Below are 7,554 nucleotides of genomic sequence, written 5' to 3' on the forward strand. Positions count from 1 at the left end.
ATTTGGGCGATGCTTTGCAAAAGTTTCCTTTTTGTAGCAAAATCGTTTCCAATAGAAAAATCAATTAAATTTTTTAAATTTAACTTTATATTGTCTTCAATGGAATTCCAAATCATGCCTAAGAAATTCGATTCACTAGTTAATTTGTTGTCTGATTCCTTAATCCCATCTGAGACCCATAAATCGTTTAATGCTTTAGAATTAGTTCTTAATTTTCTGAAATTCATCCCAGCATCCTTAAATATGTTAACTGCATCTACAGATAACCGATATGCATCTTCAACCGTTCCTGCTCCAAAATATAGGTCGTCGACATAGACAGAAGAATTTAACATTTGGAAACTGCCCTGCATTTTATCTTTATATTTTCGAATGTGATATTTTATAGTGGCGGCCAAAATGAAAGGAGATATAGTCAAACCGAAAGCTACGCGACACATTTGCATAATCTTAAAGGAGTCATTATTTTCATTAAACCAAAGAAATTTTAGAAATTTTCTATCACCTTCAGCAATTCCTATATCATCAAAAAGGCTTTTTCAACGTATCCACAAAACGCTATCTTAAACTCACGAAAATTTAACATAATGTCTAGTATATTTGGATTTAGATTAGGTCCCGATTCAAGGCAGTCATTTAACGAATTTGTGTCCTCTGTCCTTGAGCTAGCATCGTACACAATTCTTACCTTAGTAGTTTCACTAGCTCGTATCACTGCTCGGTGAGGCATAAAATATCCCAAATTTGTATCATTATTCGGACATTCCTCCACAATTCCTTCTAATATCTGGTTCTCAATTATATTTTTATATTCCTGAAAATTCTCCGGAGTTTTACTTAGTTTATTGTGAAGGTTTGCGAATCGTTTCTTAGCTACCTCAAAATTATTTCCTAGATTATTTGGACTGTATTTCCAGATTAAATTTGCCTCATATCTTCCGTTTTTAAACTGCAAATTTCTTTCAAACTGGTCTACTATTTAGCAGTCAATATCGGAATAATCATCAGAATCATTAATTCCCATATGTTCTAATTCCCAAAAACCTCTTAAATCTTTCAACACAACAGTGTTTGTCATTACCGCTAAATTTTCAGAACAATTTTTGTTTGTTTTATTTTTCTCGATTCCTGCGGCAACCCAACCAAACACAGAACTGACTGCGTACAACCCTTCAGATATTTTAATTCTTTCAGAATAAACTACATTCCAGAATTCATCCCCCCCAATTAATATCTCAACATCTATGTTATCTTTTCTTGCGCAATCCGCGATCTGCAACCCCATATGCTCCATGAAGTCTGCAATTTGTTTCCTAGGCACACTGATGGACGCCGAGGAAATAAAATCCGAGATCAAACATTCAATTTTTATTTTATTATTTTGTTTCCAATTCTGAATTTCGATTTCAACGACCGGATAGGAATGATTCATTGCCTTCGTCGCACCAAATGAATAAACAGAAAGTCTTTCATAACGGATTGGAATAAGTTTTAACTGGTCGGCCAATTTTTTCGTTATAAAGGATCTGTGACTGCCTTGATCAAGAATTAATCTAGTTAATTTTGATTTATACTTAGAACAAGCATAAACTGTACAAGTTTGTAATAATATTTCCCTGGCATTACAGTCATTATTATTATCACCTTGAAGAACAGAAGCAATCAATTTTAAGTTTTGAACTTTATTTCTTTCCTCAGAATTCAAAGTCAGAGATTCAGTTTCATTTTCGGAATAACCTTGTTCCGACTTTTTGTTTACAGGGGATTTATTAGTACAAATCGATTCATTGTGATACATACCGCCACATTTATTACATTTAGTTTTATTTCTACATTTTTTGGATGTATGAATTTTTTTAAAACAAGAATAGCAGCGTTTTTCGGATCTTAGCTTCTTTAATTTATCAGAAACATTTACTTCGCATTTAAATGACTCGTGCAAATTATCACAAAAGATGCATTTTCGGTTAACTGCAGTATGAAATGCAGCCGTGGGTGTATTTTTTACATATTTTCTAGTTTCATATTTTGATTGATCGACTCGCGGATGCACAGGATTTTTCCTTTCGCTTAATACTAGATTTGAAACTTCCCTGTATTCTATTTCCGTTTTAATAAATTGTGTTAATTCCGAAACTTTATCTTTCGATCCTCTTTGCCGATTAAATTCCAAAACTAAATCGTCCGGAATTAATTTTAATAATATTGGAATTAATAAATGTCCATATGAGCCAGAAGTTACTTCTAAAGTTTCCAAATTACGAATCGAAACTTCTAATTCGTCATATAATTTACGTAAAGCCTTTACGTTAGCAGAATTTTTAACAGCTTCTAAATTGAGAATTTTATTCATGAATGAATTAATTATCAGGTCTTTTCGACCATATCTGTCCTTTAGTAATGCTACACAACTATCATAATTACTTTCTGTTAACTCAAAGCCTGACACAACATTCGAAGCTTGTCCCGTTAAGAATTTTTTTAAGTATACAAATTTTGCATTTTTGAAAGCGTTTCGTTTTTATGTATCGAATTTTAGAAACTATTCCAAAATTCATTCCATTGTTCCATCCAAAATTTATCAATCATTAATTTTGGTAATTTCAGCGTACTACTCCCACTAGAACTGGAACTTACATGTAAAATTCCATTACCACTAGACTGGTTTAAATCAGAACTTTGGGGATTCTTCGCTGGCGGTACTGCGGTAACCGCACCTAGAAACTGCTTAATTTGACTACAAGCAATTATACATTTGTCATTGTGTTCTTCGCTTATACTATAATCTTCTTCAATTAAGTTAACATCAATTAACTCTTGTATTTCATCATCAAGCGTTCTCAAATTATTTTTCTTTTCGGTTAATAATTCAAACAATTCCCGTAATTCTTTAATCGAATTTTCCTCCCCTTCAATTTTTAATTTATCTTCAATCACTTTAATTAACCTAGTAACAGATGATGTCAATGTGGAACGTTTACGTTTCAATCTATCTAACTTATCTTCCATTTTATTTAATTTAAATACACCCACAACAGCAATAATAAATACTTACTAATTTACTACAAATAATCACTAAATATTTAATTTAAGATTTCCCTACCTTTATTTGGAATTCCATTGTCCCTTGAATATGAAATATCCTAAATCGAAACATTTAGATCGAACACCTAAAATCTTCACAAAGCCATACTTTACGCCGAATGCACCATCTAATAATTTTGTGAATTTTTCAAATCAGATGATGGTGGTTCAGTGGGTTTACTAATTTTAACACTTTTACATTTTAACAATATTTTAATTACTATATACAGAGCGTATTCTTAGGCCGACGCCTTCAACATGAACAAACTTTATTCTCTTACAACTAAGCGAGCAACAGCGCCCTCTAGCCTTTTTCTTTAAATTACACAACAGCGATTAAGGGAGTTATATGGTGTTGTAGCCCTCTACGTCCCCATCCATGAAGAAGCTTCCCGTTTTTACCTGAAGGGCGTGCTTTGGAGATATAAGTGCTGGAAGTTTCGCCTTCTAGGAATTTCTAGAATAGTCCAGAACATTCGAGGGCATTTCATAATGCTTTGGAATGTTCGGAAATAATATGGAATGTTCGAGAACAACCTGGAACATCCTAGATCATTGTGGAACATTCTAGTACACTCTTGAATGTTTGGAATGTTCTGGAACATTGTGGAGCATTCGAAGCCTTTTTTGCACGGGTGGGGCTACCCATTGGTAGGGATAAAGCAAGAGCCAACGTGAGTTCGAAAGTCTGTTTCTTATCAGTGAAGTGCAGTGAATAAATAAAAACAAACAATGAAGTGTGAGGAATCAAAGTGATTCAGTGACTGAATATAAATCGAAAATAAAGTGTGTAGAATGTACTTATTGTATTTTTTAAAAAAAGTTGATTTTATTTATAATTTATAAAATGCCCAAACGTAAAAGAGACGTACATCTTGCTAGTTCTGAAGCAAAACGGCGAAAACAAAAAGAACAGTGAACAAACGAAACAGTTGAAGAGCGCGAAACATTTTTACGTTGTCAACGAAGGAGAATGAGCAGTGTGAGAAGGAGATAAACCGAAGAACAGCGAAATGAACGTATTCAAGAGTCCAGAACTGCGATACAATCTTATAATAATGAAAATATCACCCTATGAGAAGCGCGGGACGAGGACAACTAAACAGTACAACCTAACAAATGAAGCATTCCACTACGGTCCGACGAAAGAATATCACAAACGCGTCGTAATCTTAAAAATAGATAACATCTGCCAATTTTTCAACGTGAAAATTTCAGTAGAGAAACATCAGGAATCTGTTGCATGAATTAAAAAATTAGATTTATAACGTTATCATGGACCAGATCAACAACAACACTGGCGGAATTACTACTTGGATGCACCAGGCGGTACCGGGGAAAAGTTTCTAATAAAGTTGTTGTTGACGTGCGAAATACGTGCTAAACAACACATTGCACTTGCACTGGCATCATCCGGCATTGACGCCACAACTTTATGGAAGGAGGACGAACTGCCTATTCCGCCTTAGAACTACCGTTAAATATAGCCGAAGGACAATTTCCGGTGTGCAAAATCTCAAGAGCATTTAGACGGAATGAACTTCTAAAACAAGCTAAAATTATCTTCTGAGACGAATTCACAATGGCACATAAAAATCACTCGAAGCCATGGGCAGAATGTTACAAGATTTGCGAGGAAACTCTGAAGTTCTAGAAGGAGCTCTACTCATACTCTCAGGAGATTTTCGACAAACACTTTCAGTTATCCCCAAGTCAACAGCAAGAGATGAAATCAATGCATGCTTGAAAAAAAATCACGTCTCTGGCTACCCATGCAAATACTGCGACTAACAAAAAATATGATAAATGAACTATCGAAAAACGGAACAACAGCGCATTTTGCTCAAACATGTTTATAAATAGGCGAAGGAACATATTCTACTGACCAGACGACCTACCTCATTGAACTCAACAATGATTTCTGCAACATAGCCACTACCGAAAACGAATTCATCGACCAAATTTATCCAAACATTGTCCACAACTATACCAATCCCAAGTGGCTATTTGAAAGGGCAATTTTGGTAACTAAAAATAATATTATTGAAGATGTCAACTTTAATATGCAAAAGAAAATTCCGGGCGAAGAGAGAATATACAAATCTATTGACACGATGGTAAACGTTGAAAAAAGTGTTAACTTCCCTACACAATTTTTAAACTCTTTGCAAATACCAGGAATGCAATTACACTGCCTTCGACTGAAAATTGGATCTCTGATGATACTACTCAGAAATCTCAACTCACCAAAACTGTGTAATGGAACAAGGATGGTCATCAAACAGCTATCGAATAACATCATCAAAGCCGAACTCATGTCTGGAAAGGCCAAAGGACACACAGTATTTATCTCCAGAATACCACTGATATCCACTAAACTTTCATTCCAATTTAAAAGACCGCAATTTTCAATCAAATTAGCCTATAGTTTTACAATTAACAAAGCGCAAGAACAAACTTTAAAACATCGCGGTATCAACCTCAAAGACCCCTGGTTTTCTCACGGTCAGCTATCCGTAGCTTGTTCTCAAGTAGGAAATTCGAAAAATTTGGTACATATATACCCCGGATAACAAAATTAAAAATGCAGTTTACAAGCAAGTATTGTAAATAGTTAGAATATGTTCTCAATAAAAAAATTTTACCTCTTATAGTTTAAAGTTCATCCTTTTAATTCCAACTACCACACAATCTCATATCAACTTCCTGAGCGAAGCCGGGTATCCCAGCTAGTTATATTATATTACTAAATATTACTATTTCTGCATTTCACTACTCTTTGCTTGATTTCGCTGTAATTTAATTTGGCAGCTGAAGAATATAGAATGTTGTTTCATTTTCGATATTTTGGTAATTCGAACAGTTCCGTAAATGAAATGTGAAGACAAAGAATTCATCATTAGGTTAAAAGGAGTGTAAACAGTTCATAAGTCATTCACTATTACTTTCACACATACACAGAAGAACAAAATAATACTGAATAATGTTATCTACTAAAGATGTTAAAAATATTAAAATTAAAATATGAAATGGCTGAGATTTTAACGGTCGCTCAAAAAGCTCTTTTAAAGTTACAAAAGCTCTTTTAAATACGATACATTAGTAGAGATTATAGCTAAAGATAGCCCAGGTGGAATAGAGAAACTTTTTATAGGTTACTCAATTAGTATACATTTAAACTAACATGGGGACTTATAGAACTTCGGTGTATTTAAAATATGAAAAAATATGTGATGTAATTCTATATAAATACTTAGCATTTTTAATTATATCTATCATGATTTAAATGCATTTTGATTCAAATTAATGAGACTTAAAAGTAAAAAAATAATATTTTTAAGAAATGCATCTATTTAAGTAATTTAGTTTGTTTATCAATAAAAGTCATATTAAATATGAAAAAATAATATTTCACTTTTTTTTCAATGATTACAGCCTCGAATGAAAAGTGACACAACACATTTATAATGGACTACGCAGAATAACATTTCGAGATTAATAGCCCTTTTGGACTAATTTAATCAATTGGTGGTGCACTACAAGTAAATGACTACTTTTTACATAACAAAAATTCAGAATAAAAGAACATTCTTAGCTACGCCACAGCTGAAGGAAAAATACTGCGACTTTTAAAAAAATGTTCGAGCAGTCAAATAAATAATATTATTTTATTATTATAATATATATTAATATCATATTAAGTCGTATCTGCTGTACATGTAATACAAGACACAGTCTTCTTTAAAAACGCTTTGCCTCCTTTCTGTAGGGAATTGTTTTAATAAGTTATTTATGCTCTAAACACTTCATTCTTTCGTTAAGATACAGTAACACGCCGAACAAGTAATAACTTACTCCTGCTTAAATATGTTACGTTTACTGTGGCATTCATTTAAAACAAAGTATTCAAAGTTCTGACTACTTTCATCTTACACGGTCAGAATGAAATATTTAATGAATAGCATTTAGCAATAGAATAAAACATATGTGTTCATACATATCGATAAATAAGGCAAATTACCTTTAGAGTGATGCAATTTTGCGAAGTTCCGCCAATATACTAACTCTTTCCGAATAGTATACCGTTTTTTGATGCTAAATAATTTCTTCTAAAAGTTTCCTGTACTTGCTTTCTTTCTTCAATTTATTCCGCCTCCTTAATATCATATTTTTTTCTCACTTCCGTCTAATCTTTTGATACATAGCGTGCAGTACGTCGACCGGAAACATACAGGAAATATGATTTGAGCTCAAATAAGAAATCGCCCATCTAATATTTGATAACCGTAGGATTTTCATTAAATCTGATCTTTACTGTTTTAAACCTTCTTTACGTCATAGCGGGAGCTTAAATTTATAAGACAAAAGAAACTATTAATATTCTAAAAATGTAAATTTTAATATAGTTTGCATTATAAAGACTAGACTATGTTGGATGAACAGGAAGAAATTAAAACTTTATTTAAATAA

General features: G+C 32.9%; 1 long non-coding RNA gene across 2 annotated transcripts in view; it reads right to left on the reverse strand.

Moving 5' to 3' along the window:
* The window catches only part of LOC118187674 (uncharacterized), a 59,236-nt gene extending 51,963 nt beyond the window's left edge, over nucleotides 1–7,273 (reverse strand). The window contains exon 1 of one of the 2 annotated variants that reach the window (XR_004757998.2): nucleotides 7,106–7,273. This is a non-coding gene — a long non-coding RNA (uncharacterized LOC118187674). The remainder of the gene's footprint in view (nucleotides 1–7,105) is intronic. The other variant, XR_015043220.1, reaches the window with a different exon arrangement.
* Between the last annotated feature and the right edge of the window lie 281 nt (nucleotides 7,274–7,554).

Source organism: Stegodyphus dumicola, chromosome 9, assembly GCF_044657685.1.
Source record: "Stegodyphus dumicola isolate Sdum_Otavi_A_Nest chromosome 9, ASM4465768v1".
Classification (NCBI taxonomy): domain Eukaryota; kingdom Metazoa; phylum Arthropoda; class Arachnida; order Araneae; family Eresidae; genus Stegodyphus; species Stegodyphus dumicola.